The sequence below is a fragment of the Leptodactylus fuscus genome, chromosome 8 (assembly GCF_031893055.1).
Source record: "Leptodactylus fuscus isolate aLepFus1 chromosome 8, aLepFus1.hap2, whole genome shotgun sequence".
In the NCBI taxonomy this organism is placed as follows: domain Eukaryota; kingdom Metazoa; phylum Chordata; class Amphibia; order Anura; family Leptodactylidae; genus Leptodactylus; species Leptodactylus fuscus.
In genome coordinates this window covers 24560154-24581749 of record NC_134272.1, presented here as the reverse complement: position 1 = coordinate 24581749, position 21596 = coordinate 24560154, and the positions used below count along the sequence as shown (strand labels likewise).

The 21596-nt window shown below is 42.3% G+C and overlaps 1 protein-coding gene across 1 annotated transcript in view; it reads left to right on the top strand.

The window, feature by feature from the left end:
- Positions 1 to 21596, top strand: part of SPAG16 (sperm associated antigen 16) — a 587076-nt gene that overhangs the window by 93278 nt on the left and 472202 nt on the right. The window lies entirely within an intron of this gene.

Sequence of the window (21596 nt, the reverse complement as noted above, 5' to 3'; positions counted from 1 at the left end):
ACTTGAGGAGTTGCACTATATCGGGCCATTATATGACTTGTAAATGAAATTTATCACCAGTTTTTCCTAAGCTAGTGGATACTAGCTGCAATGATGTCTCCCATACACTGTACACAAAGAAAAGAGGAGATGCTGCTCCCTAACTCTTTCTCACATAGACACAAGCTGCGGCTATGCGTTGTATTTGAGAAGTACTGAGCAGTAAACTGTGAATCCAGCACTGTGGTTAGATTTAGCACTTATCAGGCACGACTATCATGTCTCTGCGTGTATATGAGCCTTTGCCTCTCTGCAGCAGCCTCCTGCTCCTCCGGGCTCCACAGGCTTCTATGGACAGCATGCAATGTGATCCTTCACTGAGCTGAAAGTCTGTCTTGCCTCTCAATGTGTCCCAGCGATTTCAGGGACATTTCGGGAGGGATGAGGAGCCCAATAAGTTTATCTTCACTTATAATATTGATTTATGCTATTTGTTGAATCAACAATGCCTAAAGAATATAATTCACAGCTCTCGCCATCTGTTCTGCAATTAGACATGTTATTTAATAATGGTTACTTTACATTAATTTTCTGAATTATTTACGTGTAAGCAAATGCTTACTTCAATATTACACCATACAATAAATTGTTGTAGTCAAACCTAAAAAAAAATGTAAGGTAAAAGTGATCATCTGAGGAAATAAGGTGAAAACACTATACCTTAGTCTGAGAAGAAATGTACTGTTCTCCACAGTCTATAAGTACATGGTCCCATGGTCCAGGAGATCCATGAGTTCTTCGTGACTGGCTCCTTAACTCTGATTGCTTATTCAGATACCAGGCAGTAATTGGGGGTATTTAGGCCTCCGGCACATAGCTCCATAGTAGATGAGAACTGATGAAGACAAGGGTACATAAAATCCAGACTATAACCAGTTGCCCTTCCCGTCTCTAAATCCAGAAATTAGTATAAAACCCAGGATCAACTTTTCTGCACCAAAAATCTAAAACCCCAGACCAATGATATTTTTCCATTCACTGCATCCAGACTCTCTTTAGACTTCAATTCAGCAAGACAACATCCTGGGGCAGTGAGCTCCATAGCCTCACTGCTCTTACAGTAAAAACTCCTGGTCTATGATGCTGGAGAAAAGTTCTTTCATTTAGTCATAGAGGACATCCCTTTGTCACTGCCACAGTAAAAAGAGCATTAGGTAGGTCTTAGTTTTGTCCCTTTATGTATTTTTGCATTGGGGTTAGATCTCCCTGTAGATGTTTTTTTTCTAAACTGAATTAATCCCAAATTTGTTAATCTTTCTTTGTACTCCAATCCACCTATTCCCCTGTAGTTCTCTAGAAGGAATAAGATGAAGTGTTGATATGTCCATGTATATGTGCAACCTTCATTGTAGATCTGTTTCCATCTATTAGACATTTATGGTGTATACTAAGAATTTTTGAAGTTTTTCGCAACTTTAATGCTGTAGAACCAGAAAAGGATATGCATCCTCTTTATAATCAAATGATAATTCGTAATAAATCTCAGAACCCTTTCAATAAAGAATCAAGTGGTCTGTGTCTGTTTGTTCTCCGAGCTCGTAGCATATCTTTCCTAGATTCGGAAACTGGCTGCATGTACCCCGAGGCATTCCCCTAACAGGAAACTTGGCGCCCAACGTGGGGCGCCAGGTGTACTGTTAAGGCATTCCCCCGACACCCATTATGTATAATTTTATTGTATATAATGATGTTCAACATTAGGTACCTATCACTCATCTTTCCTATCAATTTTGTTTCTTTACAGTAATAACATACTGCAACCACAGGTTAAACAGCATTAAAGTCTACAGATATACACATTTGAAAAAGGGACCTGTTCCCGAAACGCGTCGTATGTCAATAAAAAAAAATATACACTTGGACAAATGCGTTCATTGCCTCTTTTCTCCTACACTTTAAAGTCTGCAGGAACCTGTTCCATTGGCTAGGTCTGTGTTAGCATAGAACTTTCAAATTAAGGATACATTTCCGGTAGGGGTAATGGAGAAACGGCACAACAAAATGTAATAAGAAAAGATGCTTCATCACTGGTATTTTGTAGGAAAGTATGTACCAAAATAAACATGTGAGAAGAGCTGGCGGATCCTCATCATAAGATAAAATCGTATGTCCAAAATGAAATAAAGAAAGTTACACATATAAATGGACAAAATTCAATGTGTCTTTCATCTGGGTTTGAGAATGTGCTTTCTGTGAGATTGTGTGGTAGTAAACTACACAGCTGATCCTCTTTTGGCGGCTTTCAATACCTTTCACTTAGCCGTCTCCATTTAAAGATTTACCGTCCTGTTAATGGTGCAAGGCGAGTGCAAGTTCTCCGGGTGGTTCTATTTCATTATGTGAGTCCACAGTGGAAGATGAAAGAGGTCATAATAGGTTCTGATGGCAGCAGATTCTGAGCTACTTTATAATAGAAAGTTCATTGCAGATTGCAGTGCTGGATGGCAGACAATGGAGCAGAAAGATTACTTGCAGTACAAGTACCCAATTAAATATACCCAATCTACTTCTTCTCAAATAGCATTTCGTCTTAATGTGTTTGAGAGTCTTGGTGATTTACATTTCATACAAGCAGACCGACAGTGATGTGATGTATCAGTCGTGTTTTATGGACAATCCCTTTTATATTTTAACTATTTCTCTAGTAATATTTCTATGTAATAGATTTCCACATCACAACAGTATTACATTGTGAACTAGTGTAGTGTGTAGCAAAATATTATATATGCTAGCTCAGATTTATAGAAGGTGTGCAGTAAGTTACTCACGTGGAATTGAATTGGATTCTGGTTTCAAAAAGCTGCGATCTTCAGTCGGGCTAGAAGAGTCTCAGTTGTTTGGAAGGTTGTTTTTGTTACTTTGCTAGTACTGTATGTATAGAACAATTCGGTTTACAGGGTCAACAATACATTAAAGTGTCCCTCCTATTATAAACCAACTTTTCATAAATCAGTAGTATAGAAGTATAGTAGTAGGTGAATATAAGAAACTTTGTAATATATCTTAGTAAAGAAATGTGTCCTTTTCCATTTATCCGACTTGCTTTCTGTATTGAAGTCTGACCTATCCTGTGAATAAGTCAACATGAATTAGGGGTCATGAAACCCCTTTAATTAGCCTCTGCCTCCTCCTCCATCCTCTCCATAGACATGAGTGTGTGAGGCTGAAGTGGAAAGGAAATCGCCCTGTTATAATGCAATGTGACCTCATTAAAAATAAAAAAAAAAGCATTATACCGTACTTCTCTATCGGCTGTACTCCCCGTGCCGGTGCAGAGGCGTAACCTCGGCTTCAGTGTGCATGTTATATTAACCCTGTTTGTTATGTTTAATCATCTCCCCTGCCCTCCACTCCTTATCCTCTGAAATACCCAGCATAATAATAACTCATGAGTGGTGAACCTCCAAAATTTTGGTTTCACCCATACTGGAAATATTTGGAACATTTGTAATGAAAACCTTAGGAGATACTATATTGTGTGGAGGGACTACCGTAAGATATTATGCTATGTGGAAGACTGCATTGAGACATTCTACTACTGTATGTGGGACATTATTCTTTCTTTGTCTATCTGTAAAGGGGTTTTTCTGGAATTGGACAAACTCCAGAGGGGCCTGGGGCAGGTGTATCCTAAAAAATGAAAAAAAAAAAAAACATACTCTCTTGTCTCCAGAGATCATATATCTGGCAGCACACTTAGTTAACTTATTCCTCATCCTTGGTAGCCATGTGCCTTGAGAAAGACAAGCGATGACCATCATCATTCTCCAGTGACTGCTGAGTCTCCTGACTGGCCTCAGTGATCATGTGGGGCGCATGGCTTTCAAAGATCATGGCACAGTGCATGGCTGAATGGGCTGCGGCGATGGACACCAGGGCGGCAAGGACAGTGGAGTATGATAATTTTTTTTTTTTTAATGTTACACCTGCCCCTCCAGAATTTGTCCAATTCCTGGACAACCTCCTTTAAGTTGTGTGCATGAGCCTCAGACCCTCAGTAAGCCATGCCCAATGTCTTCCCAATGGAAATAATGGACTACTCTAGTACTAAGTGACTTTGCAATTCTAACCCTTTCTGGGCCGTCAAACCTATGTATAAAGTTGTTATCCAGCTTCCAAAAATTACATCCACATCAGTGCTAAATACTCCCTGTTCCCTTCTGTAGCCTTTTATGGCTTTATTTTACTTGCTGCTCCTTATATCACTGTTATTTGCATGGACTGAATCTGTGGACAAACTACATTTCCCACAATTCATCTCCCTGCTCTTACTTTCTGTGTTCCCCTCCCTTATCCACTATCCCCTGAAAGGAAATCACAGGTAATAAATCACTCCCACATTTAAGTATACAGCACCATAGAAAAAAAGCAGGGCACTAACCAGCCAGTGATTAAAACTTGACAAAATTTTAATTCATTCCGTTAAAAAAACACACATTGTGTCACTCACATACGGGATTGGATATAGATGAAACAAGGTATGACAGAAACGACGATCATGTTGCACTTCATCAGGCTCCCTCCAACCAGGCGTTTCCGCCCGCTATTTAACAGGATATGCAATTTTGCCACTCCTACATCAATCACGTTAATATGACACTTCAAAATCAACATAACATTAAAAAACATTTAAAAACTGCTATAAGCAAGTCAAACAAAACACTTATTACATCATATCACCTTAACTTTATTACTTTACAAACTTTCGTGTGACCTTTATTCTCTAATGATATATCTTTCTTCCGATAGGCTTAGAATCACTTTAGCCCCGCCTCATTGGCGGACTTGAAGGAGGACTACTTCTCCCAACTCCTGTCTAAGTTACAGACACGCCTATCCTCTTACTCTAACCAATCCAAAACGGAGCTACTTGGTTCCATCTCAAATAACGGGATAGGCCCCGCCCATCGCTGACGGACCTGAAGGAAAACTGGTCATCGCAGATGCTAGCCAATCAGCGCTTTAGCTACATTCACTGTTGGCTCTATATTATCGGTATACACCTATTGAAAATAGACCCGCCTCTTTTTTAATGCCGACCAATCAAAGTTAGAGCTACTCCGCTTCGGGATAGGCCCCGCCCATCATCAGCGGACCTGAAGGAAAACTGCTTATCGCAGATACTAGCCAATCAGCACTTGAGCTACATTCACTACTGGCTCTATACTATCGGTATACACACGTTGAACATAGAACCGCCTATTTTCTGACGCCAACCAATCAAAGTTAGAGCTACTCCGTCTCTGGATAAACCCCGCCCAACATCAGTGGACCTGAAGGAAAACTGCTTATCTCAGATGCCAGCCAATCAGCATTTGAGCAACATTCACTGCTGACTCTATACTATCGGTATACACCTATTGAACATAGAACCGTCTATTTTCTAATGTCAACCAATCAAAGTAACAGCTACTCCACTTCATTGAAAAATAACCCTAACTAATACAACTATCCTAGGTTCAGTCCCACATTTAAGGTCACATGCTGCCGTGATGTTTGGTTTTCAAGCTTATTCCCCCTTTCCCCTGTGAGCAGCAAACACAGAGAGTGACAGCAGGCAGATGAATCATGGGAAATGTAGTTTGTTCACATACTCTCTGCATCTAGGAACAGTAATCCAAGGAGCAACAAGTAAAATAAAGCCAAACAAATGCTGCACAAGTGAGCAGTGAGTATTTAACACTGACATAGATGTATTTGCAGATAATTTTTTGAATGCTGGATAACTCAATTAATCTCTCCTACCCAGGGGTGAACTCACCTTTGTCGCCGCCCCACCCCACCCGGGAGGAGGAGGCGGAGCGAAGGGGGCGGGGCAGAGCGGCGTTACCAGGCAGAGAGCAGGCAGGGAGAGGACCTGCTCTCTGCCTGAGCGTGAGGGGAGGCCGCTGGAGCAGCGTTGCATCCATGGGGCCTCACCAATCCACCGCTTGGTGACGGTGACGCTAAGCCAGTCCAGGACAGCTTGTCCTGGACTGGCTTAGGTAAGCAAAAATGCCGCCCTCCCCGGGGCCCTGGCATAGCGCCGCCTGAAGCGGTCGCTTCAGGTCACCTCATGGGAGTTGCGGCGCTGCTCCTACCTGATGCACCAATAAGATGTCTAACAAAGTCGACCCTTTGTAATATGAAGTTGGCCAGCTGTTCAATGCAGATTCTTCTTATTTAGGTCAGCGGCTGCTATGGCCAGGGAAAACCTCATAGTCTTACATTTTCACTGAATAGCCAACCAAGTGATGTGTGGACAAGTTGACCTTACCCTAGCCGGAACCAACTGGTATTAATAGAGTGGGATCTGAGTGGGGACCCCAATATGTGACACCCTTATGCCCTGAATTTGCTAGAATCCTCGCCCCTTTAATAGTACAGTAAACATGAATACACATTAAAAAAAAAAAAAAAAAAAAATTCTAATTTTTTTTTGTTCTCGCACAGATACACGCCAGTAAATTGTTGCCATTGAAGCGCTAATTATGCGAGCTTTTTATGTGAAGATAAATAGCTATAACTAATTTCTGTTGCGCGCGGCGTTTTAGATGTTTTGCTTTGTCGTCTTTTCCCTTGTTGTAATTGTTGAAGAGCGCTTGTTCTTCTAATAGAGTATTCTTTAACCCCCCTCCCAAATAACCGTGTGATTGTTTTATAGGAACCATTCAAAACAAATCACTCTATATTGTTGCGGTTTTATCAAATAAGCCCTTAATGAAGTGGAGCAATGCTATTCTCCCATTCATTTAGGAAGTGCTTTGCTTTTATATAATGTCACCGTTTTAATTCCGACCTCACCGCCACCCCAATATCTGTGTTTTTTATTGTCTACCGCTGACTATTGCTCTGGCATATCGTCTTAAAACAATTGCAGCAGATTCTTCAACCTTCTATTTTGGAGCTGTCCTATCTAATATAGCTGCGGTTATTGACAACTGTCCAAAGGGAAATTGAAATTCCAAATGCGGCAGAAATCAGACTGTTTACTCGACTCCATATATCTTCGACTCCGGTTTGAGAAAATGAATAAATTACCGGTCGCAATGTAAGGGTTGCAATAGTACAAGCTTACTAGTGGATTTCTATTCGGCATGTCCATTCCGGCACACAAAGGTCAAATGAAAGGCATTGTTTGCTGCAGGCTGTTTTATAGGCGAGGAGTTTCGACTGGAGCCCCGATTCACAAATCATCCCTTGCACATTATATCCGGGCAAGTCCAGCATTTATTAATCTAATTTATTTATAAAGCGTAAACGTCTTTCGCCATTCGGTATAATGGGAAGTGTGCTTACACATGCTGCATTACAACAAGGCTCTCTTTAAATCCTCATTTTAACATAATTCATTAATTTCATCTCCCCTGACTGACAGGGCGCTTCATTAGTTTGTACAGCCTGACAAAAAATTCCCCATTCCGCCTGCAGCAAATAAAGTATATGAAGTAAATGAGTAGCCGAACCAGATTATCTTAGTTTATATTCTCGACTTCAAGTCTTATTAGTAGATTCCACTCAGTTTATTTTTCATTTTCGTGTTTTTTTTATTGCTTGGAGCAAGGGATTATTGTTATAGTTTATTAGAGGGATTGCCTGCCTTTACACTACCTCTTTCTAGTTCAGTATCATGGCGCTCCTTCTCTGGACATCCCGTTCTGAACATAGGAAGAAATGTACTCTGAGTGGCCAAAGGTCATGGGAAGGTACTGGATGCGCCATTAATAGCGGGTCGCCACTCCGTGAGCCCTGTTTACTGCAACAAAACGATGAGACATGGACTTCACGAGGTGTTGGAAGAGTTCTGGAGGGATATTGATCCACGTAGTCTGCACTGCAGCAAACAATTGGTCCTGTGTAGTTGGCGCTGGGTTCATGGAGCGGACACTGGTATCCACAGCATCCCATAAATGCTCTATGGGGATGAGGTCGAGGGAGCGGGCAGGCCAATTGAGGGTCCTAAGGTCACTGGTGTGTTCATTAAACCAGTCCCGTGCCACCAATGAGCAATGACATGTTGCATTGTCCTCTTGGTACACAGCATCCCCGTCAGGGAACGCCAACACCAGAAAGGGGTGAAGATGTTCTGCCATAAGTTGCACGTATTGAGCACCGGTCATTGACCCCTGCACCCGGACATAGGGCCCAATTGCGACGATGTGAACATAGCCTAGACCATGATGGAGCCACCTCCTGCCTGGACATGTCTTGGCTTCATGGCTTCATTTTGTCAATGGATATGTTGCGCTGAGATCTTAATTCTGAGCCCCTTTTTTAAAAAAAAAAAAAAAAAAAATCCTCTGTGTTGCAAACATATGAAGTCAGTATGGATCCTTTATGTAAGGTGTCAAGGATCCCTATTTTCTGTATGGGTTGGACTACTACAGTTTTTCTTCTTTGAGGGTTGAGATAAAATATTAAGCAGATCTTAAAAATCAAGTGCCCATTTACAATAAAACTTAATTTTTTTTTTTTTTTAAGGAAATTTTTTTGGAAAGAAATATACTGGGATAAAAACGGTTCCCATTAAAGTCAATGGGAGCCGGCCATTTCTTTTTCCGCGAGCGGTCTGTTCCAGCTCCCGGAAGAAGGAAGCGACATGCTCATTCTTCAGGCAGTTCGGCCTTGGACGTCCAACTGAAGACACTCGCTCCCAACTAGGCCCATTTGTTTGTGCCTAATCCGGGGCGGAGTGCCACTGGATGCCGGTGCAGTCGTAGCTACCGTTTTTTTGGTCCAGAATCTGAGGCGGCCTCCACCTCAAATTCCGGATCAAAAAACTCTGTCTGAACTCAGCCTTAGTTTCTTTTAAGACAGAAGATGAATTTTAGACCGCCTTGGTTTTCCATTACATAAAATACAGTATGTAGGTAAAACCCAACAAAATCATCCAATTTCTACATCCATGATTTATGTATATAGGTGAGTTATATTTTCTGGCCCTGTGTATATATTGTTTCACCTAGCATTATATACACTGTGTTACTTGTATAAATACTGTATTTTAGTCTGTTTTGCTGCTATTAAGGTACTGGAGCATATAAACCAATAACCTGCTGTATGATGGTAATGGAGTGAATTAGTTACCGACATACTGTTGGCTTAAACATAAGAATGGTCAAGTTGTACAAAAAGTGCAAAAAAGTGGATTTTCCTATTAATAGTCGTGGTCAAGTAATTGTCCAGTGGAAATAATTAAAAACGTAATTTTCCATTTCAGTTCATCCTCTCTCGCCCAGAGAGATATCTACAGCACGGCTCCGTCTTTGCTGCCAAGATGGTGTTAAGAAAATAATTCCTATAGAAGGAAATGCGGCCAACACATGCTGCTGCGCGAGATGGGACACAGAGCTCTCTGTGGGAGTGTGACATAAAATTGATGTACTACTGTATAGCAATGGACAGATAAATTGAATTTAGAATGAGAAATATGCATATGTATGAAGAATAAAACAATGAAGAACAGCAGAAAAGGCTGAGGTTTCGGAAGATTTCTGCACAGGTCTCCGTTTTCAGCTTTCTTCTAGGAATGTGTGTGCATCTATATATAGAGAGAAAGAAATACAGTAGAAATGGAATTAATGTTACATGAAAATTTGCTCTTCCATTGCTGAGCGCATATTTTTTACATTCTGAAAATGAGCAGTTCGGAGCAGTTGTTCCGAACCGCGACGCCCCAAAATGCCCTAATATGTTCTCTCTTTTTGCTTGGCTCTGTGTTCTCCTGTGTGTACCAGTGTGGAGCCACCCTCAGTTGCTCCAGTCTTCTCATTTGCATATTGTGAAATAAATGAATATCTCTGCAATGGAGCCACAAATTTTCAATTTTCAGCCACGGAATCTGTGTCAAGATAGGGCAGCTCGCTAGTGGAAAAAAGAAGTGAACGGCTCCCGTTGAAGTCAATGGGAGGTGTTTTTTGGAGGCGGAGTCTGCGTCAAAATCTGGAACAAAAAAACTCGTGTGAACTCAGCCTAATAGTATGGGTCGTACTGAAGAGGTTTCCAGCCTTTGTAACAAGTCGGTTCATAAAATTTGCCCCAGGTCATCTGTAAATGATCTGATCAAAATGCTGTTGGTGAACTTGGGGAGTGGGGAGGGGGGGGGAGGGGTTGGGTGTGCACCACTTTTGCCACTCAGATCCCTCCGCTCTCCTGTATGAGGTTTCACAGATTAGGGTCAGTGATGTCTTGGCAGGATCAACTCACAGTGCATGGGGCGGCACATGCAGGAGGAGGGTACTAGTGACAAGGGGACAAGGGCAGTGTTTCAGGAGCTGAAAGCATGAACTAACTTCCTCATTTAAATATCACTCCCAGTCCCCCCCCCCCCCAAATCTAGGTAACATAAATAGGAGATACATGTTGTTTATACCTATGAAATGCATTTGTTGAATATATTCTTAGGGGAGGTGGTTGTCTCCCTTTAAAGGAGCTCTTCTTTCTAAACAAGTTTACCCCTATCTATAGGAGACAGGATAACTTGCAGATCGGTGAGGGTCCAACCACTAAAACACCCCAAAACCCCACCAATTAGGGAAGGAATTAGGTTTTGTCCACCATTTTCAATTGAGGAGTGGTTGGGTAGTACATACACTGATCTTCTTATTGTATTGTGTAGTCTAACATGATAGCACTATCTCACTATCTGGTACTCTAATTGGGGAAGGTGAGCTTAGCAAAGGCCTGGAGAACACTACATACAGACTTAAAGGGACTCTGTCAATAGAGCCCAATATATTAACCCAGTCAACAGATATATAGGTTAGGGTCATCTGTATCAAATGGTGTTTTCTCCTTGTGAATCGGTACTTTCGTTGCCAGGATTTCACCATTTTATCAATCTACCAATGAATTCATTGGCAGAACGAGGGCATTGCTGTTGCTCCAAAGAGATCATTGACCACGGCCTCATTGCTTTGAAGAACATGTTGATAAAAGTGGCAATATCTTGGCAGTGGGGGCACCGATTCACAAGAGGAAAACACTGTACAACTCAGGTGACCCTAAGCCAGGGGTCCTCAAACTTTTTAAACAGTGGGCCGGAAGCAGAGCAGGTCGCACAGACATCGGGAGTGGTACCCTCCAATACGTAAAGTGAAGTGCGCTCCATGGCCTGGCCCGAGCTCCCCAGGAGCTTCATTATAAATGCACGCCTGCCGACGTTCTCGGCGGGGCCAGACAGAAGTGCTTGGCGGGCCGCATGTGGCCCACGAGCCGCAGTTTGAGGACCACTGCCCTAAGCTATCTAGGTGCAGGACTTGTTGTATGCTGGGTTCTGGTGATACCTTTTAATCTAAAATTTGTTGGAAAATGAATAATGGTATGAAGCAGTTTACCAGGGCATAGGCTAGTCCCCTTCATTACAGTGAATAGTAATATTACTACTACAGATGGAGATTTTTCCCATTAAGGGAACTTTTTTCAATGAGCCTAAAAAGAGGGCCCAACTCCACAGTAACAAATCTTTTATTACGGGTTTCCATATGGGGTTCTTGACTGTAATGATTCCATTTAGCTTCAAGTCCTTAATGGTATTTTGCATAGCTTTATTCTGTTATTTTCATTTGCTTACTGGAATACATAGCTGTCGAGTAGCTCAATGTACTCATATCATCCTTAAAGGGATCCAATCATTGGAGTCCCCTTTTTTTCTCCCTAACACATAGGAATAGCTTTAAGAAAGGCTGTTCTTCTCCTACCTTTAGATGTCTTCTCCGCACCGCCGTTCAGTTGAAATCCCGTTTTTTTTTTCTGTTTTCAAATGATTTCTCTTGCAGAATTTGGGGTATTTCCAATGCTGCAAAGAGAACTCTCCAGCGACGCCTCTATCTCCATCTGGAACGCCTCTCCGCTTCTTCCAGCACTGGGCTTCAACCTTCTAGGCATGCGCAGTTGGCTATGCCATGGGGCCTGGGCAGAGCTGATCGCGCATGCTCATGGTCATTTTTTGTGGCCGTTTACGCAGTAGGGCAGCTTTACTCAGTAAGCAGCCACAAAAAAATGGCCACGGGCATGCGCAGTTGGCTCTACCCAGGCCCCATGGCAGAGCTGACTGCGCATGCCTAGAAGGTTGAAGCCCAGTGCCGGAGGAAGAAGCGGAGAAAGGCGTTCCAGACAAAGATAGAGGCGTCGCTGGAGAGTTCTCTTTACAGCATTGGGACTACTCCCAGTGCTGTTTGAGCACTGAGGACCGCCTCCAGTGCTGTGAGAGAACTCATTTGCATACAGAAGAAAACCTGGATTTCTACTGACCGGTTTGCACGGAGAAGACATCTAAAGGTAGGAGAAGAATAGCCTTTCTTAAGGCTATTCCTACGTGTTAGGAAAAAAAATGGGATTCCATTGATTGGATACGTTTAAAGACTGGATAGAGAAGGTGTTTTTCGATCCCCTGGGCAAATTTCATACTGATGGGGGCACCAGAAACAGAGAGCCCCGTGTGCTATATAGAGGTGATGCAACTCTTCTTCCATTCATGTGAATAGGTCTGCAGTTCCATAGCACAGGCAGAATACTGGGAAAGGAGCCCAAACTGTTTCAAATTACACATTTTATGTTTCACTTTTTCAGTTTGATAGGTTCAACAAATACACCAAATTATAATGTTCAGAAATACGTTATATTTATGTTTGTTCCCTTAGATAATGCAAAACAGTATTTTGTGCTGCACGCTCCCCAGAGACTGGTATAATTTTCTCCAACCACATTTTACATTTGCCTCTTTGGGAATATTAGAGCTTTGCTGAGCCTCCTATTAAATGAACAGTAGCATTACAGGCAGCTAAGGGAGTGAAGAGAGGCCGGGCTGCTTTATGTTTTTATTTTCACAGTAATACTCCTGAAGTACTATGTACGATATGGGGTAGGATATTGGTGGAAGAACTCTTCAATGGTTAATATACATCCATGTCAATTAGTTGGCAGATTGCAAAGTGCAGTCTCTGGGTTCGGGCACAATTCTAAAAGCAGCAAATTTCATGACAACTGTGATTCACCACCGTACATACAGCACACCCAATACACCCAAGTAAAGTAAATATTTTATATCATACATAAGCTCACCGAACTAAAAATCAGTCACCCCTGAAGAAGTCCTGAAAATCCTCATTTAATATTGTGTAACTCCGCCTCTGGGCTTGATAACCGCCTGGATTTGGTTAGGAAGTGAGTCCACAAGGTTGTGCAGGTACGTCACATCCAGCTTAAGCCACTCGCTGAGGAGTTGATCATGCTGATGTGAGTGTTTTACCTACTGTTCCAACAATTTCAATGGGGTTCAAGTCAGGTGACTTTGCAGACCAATAGCGATGTAATAGGGTGTGTGTGTGTTCAGTCCGCTACTGTCCACATTCGGTGATTTCTAGCCCATTGAAGATGTGCAGCTTTATGTGCCTGTGTGAGTAATGGTGAGGTGAACGACTCCAAATGCTCATTGCATGCAGTTCCCGTTGCAATGTTCGCTCGCTAACAGGTTGAGAAGGACCTTCATGCACTGACTAGCCATTCCTGTTGGGTTTGGAAGCCATTTTAATCCATAAAGCCGTGAACCTGTCTCTGGTCCCTCTGAGTTAGGGTCCTTTTCCGACCACAATTCTGACACGTGTTTCATGGCCATGAGTATTACACCACTGCTTGCAGACACGTTGAACAGTCTGCTGCAAAAAAACAACAAATCCAGTAACTTCACTCACCGTATGACCCTGGGCACGGCCAAACATGATCCCTCCTTTTTGCCATTCTTTCACATCCTTGCATTTACCCCTGTGTACGTACAATTGACGCTTGAAACAAAATGTCTAACTGATCGCTTCTGCCTTATGATCACGTAGAGGCGGTGCCCGTGTAGTTTAGTACGTGACTTAGCTACAAGGCTCCAAAATGTACTTAAAGAGGACCTTTCACTGATTTGGGTACAGGCAGTTCTATTCAGCGCACTGTCAGCTTTCCAGCAGTATATGGAACTGCCTGTGCCCAAATTGGAGAAAGGTCCTCTTTAACATCTTCTTTCAAAGGCCATTTTAGGGTTCCAGTAGCCAAATCCTCCACCAGTTAGAGGTTTCTGAGTGACGTGCCGCCCTCAGAAGTCCAACCAACAGTTTTTTTTGTCTTCCTTTCAATCTTTCTCCGGTATTTTATGTCCATTACGCCACCTCTGCCTTTCAGCTTGAGAACCATTGCTGTGACCCGCGGAAATGAACAGTCATTATTTTAGTTAATAGCTTCACATTTCATTTGTTGCATCCTTTGTATGTGAACTGTGGGAAATGAGCTTAGGTCTTTCTGTACCTTTGCAATTATACAGCTAGTGAGCCATAAATAATGACTTCGAAATGCGATTTTAGTTCATTGGTTCGCTTTGTCTTGAAGGGTTCAAAGAATAAGGGAAAAAAAAGCTGAAGTTGAGTGATGTTCTTATCAACTATTCCCCAATTATAGGAAGGGATGTGATCGTATCACAAATGACCAACATATAGTCGAGACTCTGTAGGAAAGTTGTCATTGCCGTAAAAAGTCAAGTTAAAACTAACCGGGACAGCGATATTGACCTCCCTTCTTCCTTCACCGCAGAGGGCAATTCTTTTAAATATCAGTGACATTGTTTAATGCCAGTACAGGATTTGGCTATTATTTCTAGAGGAGAATAGGCTTGTACGGCTCAGCAGTGCAGAGCTGTAGGGACCGTGCAGCTGTACAAGGCTCCTTGCAAACATTGCTCCATCGTACCCAGGAAAAGCTAAGTATTTACAAGTGACTGGGAATATGTGAACTGGAAGAATGTCAACTGCTGTTGAAAAGTTGCGTCTCTATTCAGTGACCCTTTACACAAATGCTTACGTTGAGATTTTGTGCCCTAAGTGTATTTTTTTTTGTGGAAAGCTCCAACTTTTTCCACTTTATATACATACAGTGGTATCATCCATAGATGTAAATGCTTTTTGTCTTTCTGGATTGCAAGCACTGCATTCATATTTTTTGGGCTGTTTGTCCTTGTTTTGTATTATTGTGGATATCATCCATAGATGACCATGGAAAATAGTATTGAATAGTATTATTTTTTTTGCCAGATGCTTTGCATAGAAAAGCTTACTTTATGTATTCACCACCTACAATTTTTGCATCCTTCAATAGGTGTTTTTTTTTCTCTAGCCCCCACTATTCTTCAGCAACCAATGCTGTTAGTTTCGACACACACTCAATATGCTATTTTAGCACTATTCTGTCAGGTGGGTGGCCTCTGACTGCCTGCTCCACCCTGGAACCACCCACCTGACAGTTTGTGTAGATCACTTGACATCTCAGGGCTAACTTAGCACTGAGACAAATATGGCCATCAGAAACCTATTTGTAGTGTTTACAGTACACTCAGTGCTTTTGCATCATATATGCTAAACATTTGGCTCAATGTGATGTGTACAGGGCCTTAGAAGTATGCTTTCGATCAGCAATAAAATGCTACTTTGCTTCCCCTTCATTGTCCACAATCCAGGTCACTGCGTTAAATTCTGATGATTTGTAAGAAATGCGCTAGAAGGCCCTGATGTAGGATGCCGCACTATGAGCTAGGCATCTCCTTACTGCTTCACTGCTATAAATGCTAAATAATTCATGAATCAAATATTGAGCCATAGCATGGAAAACAATATTACTATTGACACACGTTCATTGAATTTCAATGTAGGGAAATTTATTTCCTAAGTTAGCCATGACTTGTTCCCATAGATTAGGTTATCATTGCTTCTGCTTACTTTTGTGAACTGGATCTCCATACTAAGTAACCTATGTGAACTTGGGCTAATTCATGACCAAGTAGGTTTCTTCTGAGTATGGCAACCCTTTTTCAACAAGAAGCCAGGGGCAACACGGCGGCTCAGTGGTTAGCACTGCAGCCTTTCAGCGCTGTAGTCCTGGATTCAAATCCCGCCAGGAACAACATCTGTAAGGAGTTTGTAGGTTCTCCCCGTGTTTGCGTGGATTTCCTCCCATTCTACAAAGACATACTGATAGAATAAAAAAAAAATATATATTGTGACCCTATATGGGGCTCACAATCTACATAAAAAAAGCCATCTTCTTTGGGTAGTTTCACATTACTGTTATGCAATGTTTGTTCCTCTCATCCATCACAGACATTCGTTCACCCCAATGTAAAAGAGAACATGACGGACGCTCTCTTTTGTCAGAAAGGTAAAGAACATGATGGAAGTAAAAGTCGTGTCAATAGGTCTGTCTTCTGTTTCAAAAGTTAACAAACATGGTGGAAGACTTTGTCCGCCATGTTGTTTGTGTCAGTGGGAAGGGACACAGAGGGAGGGGGCTACTTCTTTGTCCGTTATTCTACTACGGTTAATGTCCGCTACTGGCATCCAATAAATGACAGCAACGGATATTAATAACGGTAATGTGAACATAGCCTTACGGTAGGTTGGCCTTTTATGGACACCATGTCTGGCTATACTTTGGGTACACATATTTAATAAATAATTGACCATGCAGTACATGGAAGGGGCCAGTCCATCAGCGTGTGGGCTACTCACTTTGAGCAAAAATGTTGGAAAATGGAAAGGGGCTCCTTTATTAAAAATTGTCTTTCGATATGACCAAAATTGCAATTTTTATATTGTATATTTAATTAGATACATAGTTTGCTACAGGTTTACTTTTATATGAATATCATTAATGGCTTTTTAATGAATTAGAGGATCTTTATTTACTACTACTGACTGAACATCCATTTGTGAAGGAGTCAGAGCAGGATGCAGAATTCATTGGTTTGGCCTACTGACTCCATAGCCCTGGTAGTTCTGTTCAATGATTCTATACCTCACACCAAGTAACAGTGATTTCTATGGGACTTGCGCCTTGTTCACATCTGCATTTGGTAATCCGTTCGGGGAATCCTCATGGGGACCCCCTCGAATGGAATACCAAATGCATTGTCAAGCAGTGTGCAGTGAAAGCACACAGACCCCATAGACTATAATGGGGTCTGTGTGCTCTCCGCATGAATTATGCGGGCATGAAAGTAGATCAAGAAATACTTCTCTGTCTGCATGTTCCCTGTAGAATTCTCGCGGAGAGCACATAGACCCCATTATAGTGTGTGGGGTCCGTGTGCTATCACTGCACACTGCTTGCCAGTGTGTTTGGTATACCATTCGGGGGGGGGGGGGGGGGGGGGTACCCATGAGGACTCCCCGAACGAATTACCAAACACAGATGTGAACGAGGGGTAATCCTAAAGTCACTCTTCAGTAATGCTACAGCCTCTGCTCAGTAGGGTTACTGATAGCTGATGTGCACTTGCTTGTGACTCCCGTACCACAGGTTGGGGTGCACCATTCACAGTAATTGGTGCAATATACAGTAGAAACCTTCCAAGCATGCTGAATGTAATATCCCAGTATCGGTAGCGAGTTTTGGCTTATATTACAGTGGGGTTACCTTTCTATTGGCATGTGGTGCTTAATGAAAAATGAAGCAAGTTGGTAAGAAAACCACATAAGTATAAATGATTCTTCTTATTGAAAGGGTTAGTTTTGTGGTAAAAAAAAGGCCAAAACTTGCATTAAGAAAATGCCATTTATTTTACAGTTGTTACATTTCACGGCGTATTGATGTATGAAGCTGAAAGCCACAAGGAGCACTTTTAAAATTCTCATTTTGTGTTCGGGAACCGAGGAGAATCCACAACAAGACCCTTTATACAGCTCATAAATAACTTCCTGTATAATTGTATTGTGTATGACGTCCCAGAGAGCAACCTACATATTAACACACTGCTTTTTGCCGAATGAGCCTTGCACATTTTTTAAGAACATAAGGTTCATTCTTGCAAATGAGTTTTAGAGGTTGCGGTGATGAAAATCTGTTTTCGATGAGACCTCAAGGAGGGACTGCTTGTCAGAAAAACATGCCCGACAATCTAGCAGGAGATGAAACGACTACTTTTAGTGTCTTCTCTCATAGCTGAACGTTTTTATTCCTTACAGAGGGAACAATAGAACCTCAACTAAAAAAAAAAGTTAGTAAGTAAGTAATATCTAGTTTCATCATGTTTAACATAAGAATGAACCTTGGACAGCTCCGTTACAATTTTCTTCCCACTCAGGTCACCTTATGCCACCTTACATTCAAAGAAAACGAAGCCTCCAAGTGTTTCACAAATTGATATGACGTCCATGGCTGCTTGTTAATTCTAAGATACATTTATAGAATATACTGTATTTTGCTTTCCCACAATACTGGAAATGTTGTACTGCTGGCTAAAAACTGCAGATCCGCAGCAGATATATATATATATATATATATATATATATATATATATATATATATATATATATATATATATATATACACAGTCACATTAATGTGACCACCTGTCAAAATCCAGAATAACCCCCTTTGGCAGAGCGGACCGCTGCGAGACGTGCAGGAAGAGAGGGGATGTTGTGATGATGTCACTGGGATGTTGAGCCATGCCGACTCCAGTGCCGTGTCCAGCTGCGCTAGATTACGTGGTTGAGCATCCATGGCACGAACAACCCTATAGAGGTGGTCCTACAGATTCTCAATTGGGTTAAAGTCCAGGGAACTTGCTGGTGAAGGGAGTACGGTAACCTCATGCTGGTGCTCCTCGAACCACGCATGTACACTGCGAGCTTTATGACACGTTGCATTGTCCTGCTGGTAGATGTCATCATCCTGAGGAAAACCAGTTCGCATGTAGGGGTGAACATGGTCTGCAAGGATAGATGCATACTTGTGTTGGTCCCTTGCGCCTTCCACAATGATGAGTGCACCCAGATGGCTGATGACACGCGCCTTCTGCGATTGGTTATTTAACGTTGATGTCAACATTAGGCGCGGTCACATTAATAGGACTGGACTGTGTAATTACTGCTAAAATATATGGGCCCAAGGCGAGCTTTTTCACCAGGGATCATGAGCCTTTAGTTATGAACCTGGAAGGAAGGATCCATTAAATGACTGCAAGCAGAGATACTGAAAAATGTATAGAATTTACAAGTAATACGGATGATATTTGTCCGTTTTTACTATGCAAAGAATAACCTTTTACTTTCTGAATCCAGAATGCCACTTTAAGGTATCAGACCTGTCCTGCACATCTGTTCTGTACCCATTAAGTGCCACCCTTACTTTGTAGAGATGGAAAAAAGGGCATGTAAGTTTATTCAATATTTCATACTGGCTGACACGGGTCACTTGGTGGCTCCTTCCATCTTCTAACCAATGCCAGTCCCTGCAGAACTGGGGAGAATATGGCGGGAGCACAAATAGCCTGGTAATCTTGAGGGCAAAGAAGAATGAAACGAGGGCCTCCAGGTCGGGGGTGTTGTAGGATCCCATGTGGCCGTGCAGCAGATGCGAAAAGTGCCTTCAAGGTGAAGAACTTGAAGGAAGATCTCCATTCCTTTGCTATCAATGGGCAATTTGTGCACAAGGCAAGCTACTTAAATGTTCATTTTATTTTTTATTAATAAAGCGGATTGAGAGTATTAAACAAAGTGTTATTACCAATCGGGGGCCTAGTGCTATACATATGTATACAGAAGAACAATTATAATGCACACCAGCCAGGCGCTCTCCCAGGGACAATACGCAAGGAATTATGAATGCGCAGTATGATAATAACAGGCAATTATATCATTACCGATCTGATGCTGTACAGATTAATGAAAAGGGAAGATTATGCATCAAGGTTATTCTATCAGTGGGGAGGTAAGGTAATACACCGAATAAAAATTTATCACAGCATTTGGTGTTCCAAGCCCTTGTAATGCCGAGAACGTTGCGCGCTCCTCTTAAAAAAAAAAAAAAAAAATGACAAGCCTTATTATCACAGTCACTTATGGGAGAATGTTCACACTGATCTGTTTGCTGGAATCATTTACCTGTTAATAGTGAAGGTTAATAAGGTAGATTGGGAAAGCATGCAAATGAGGCTTAAAACAACTGCAGCATTTTGTTGTGATATCTGTTTTAATTAGCTTCAGTAAACTGCAGCTTGTTCGCTAACTGCAGTAGTAAAAATCCCTGTGCACACATATTGGAGCACATCGTACCCGGTATTAAACAGCAGCAACAAGCCAATCCACTGCCATAACAAGCAGATTAAAGAGAGACGGGCACCTGCACTCCGGTGCTTCTGCAGACGCCAGTGGATTTTATCTCTGTCTGCTATTTCATGGTTTGTGCCTGTCGTCAGTATAGAGCAGGTTGATGGTTGATGGTGGGGAGACGCTTGGGATGCCGCTCTGGGGGGGATTCAGTTTGTTTATAATGCCATACAGCAATGCTCTATGGGTAAGAATATGAAGATTAGCGTGGCTCCAAAAAAAGGAAAGCTTAGCCTGGTTTTTGATGACGACTCAGTCCTACAGATAGATGGTTAGTAGAGATGAGCGAGTACAGCCGATCCGAACAGCACACTCGCTTAGAAATGAATGGACGTAAACGGGCACGCGGGGGGTTAAGTGGCTGGCCGCCGTCAAAGCGGAAGTACCAGGTGCATCCATTCATTTCTATGGAGCGTGCTGTTCGGATCGGCTGATCCGAACAGTACTCGCTCATCTCTAATGGTTAGGGCCAACTGAACCCAATGGTGTTTCTGTTGCTGAGATATTTCTGTTCTTGGAGCAATGAGAGTATTTCTTAACCTCTTTGGAGCAACAGCAATTACCTTAGGCTTAGTTCACACGTAGTTTTTCGGTCAGGGTTTTGAGGCCGAATTCGCCTCAAAATCCTGACCAAAAACAGCTCCCATTGAGATCAATGGGAGCCGGTCAGTTCTTTTTCCCATCAGCCGTTTGTTCCGACTCCCGAAAAAAAGAAGTGACTTGCTCATTCTTTAGGCACGATTCGGCCTGAAGACTCTCCCTCCTTCTGACTAGGCCCATTCATTGGGTCTAATCCGGAGCGGAGTGCGCGACTGGATGCCAATACACTGCATCGGCATCAAGTTGCAGCTACCCGTTTTATGGTCCGAAATCTGAGACTGCCTCCGCCTCAGTTTCTGGACCAAAAAACCCCCGTGTGAACTCGGCCTTATCGCTCCGAGAAATTAATTTGCATATTAACAAAAGCTGTTATTTTAGCATAGGACGCCCCTATTTATAAGGGGAAATCCTAATTTGATTCAGGTGACCCTAACTTGCCTATCTGCAGGGCTGGGTTGATATATTGGGTTCTGGTGCCAGATTCCCTTTAAACAGACCAGACACCCATCTGTAAACAGCTGTTTCGGGATTCTTACTTTTCAGTACAGAGCAGGAGGTACTGGTTATTAAGGCGATGCCTTTGACATTACTCTAGGGGGGTATTAGTTCTCACTGAACTGGTGTATGGAGACTCTCTAACCGAAAATGCTCCATTGGGGGAATAAGTATGAAAATGATGGTTTGGGGTTCTTGCCTTTTTTAATACAGAGGAGGGTACTGGTTGGCTGGGGGGGGGGGGGCTACTTATTCCCATTGAAGAGATCTAGCTGGTATGTTGAGACTTAAAGGCAGTAAACCATAGGATAATACTGTACGCAGTCTTTCACCAAGCGTTGGCGA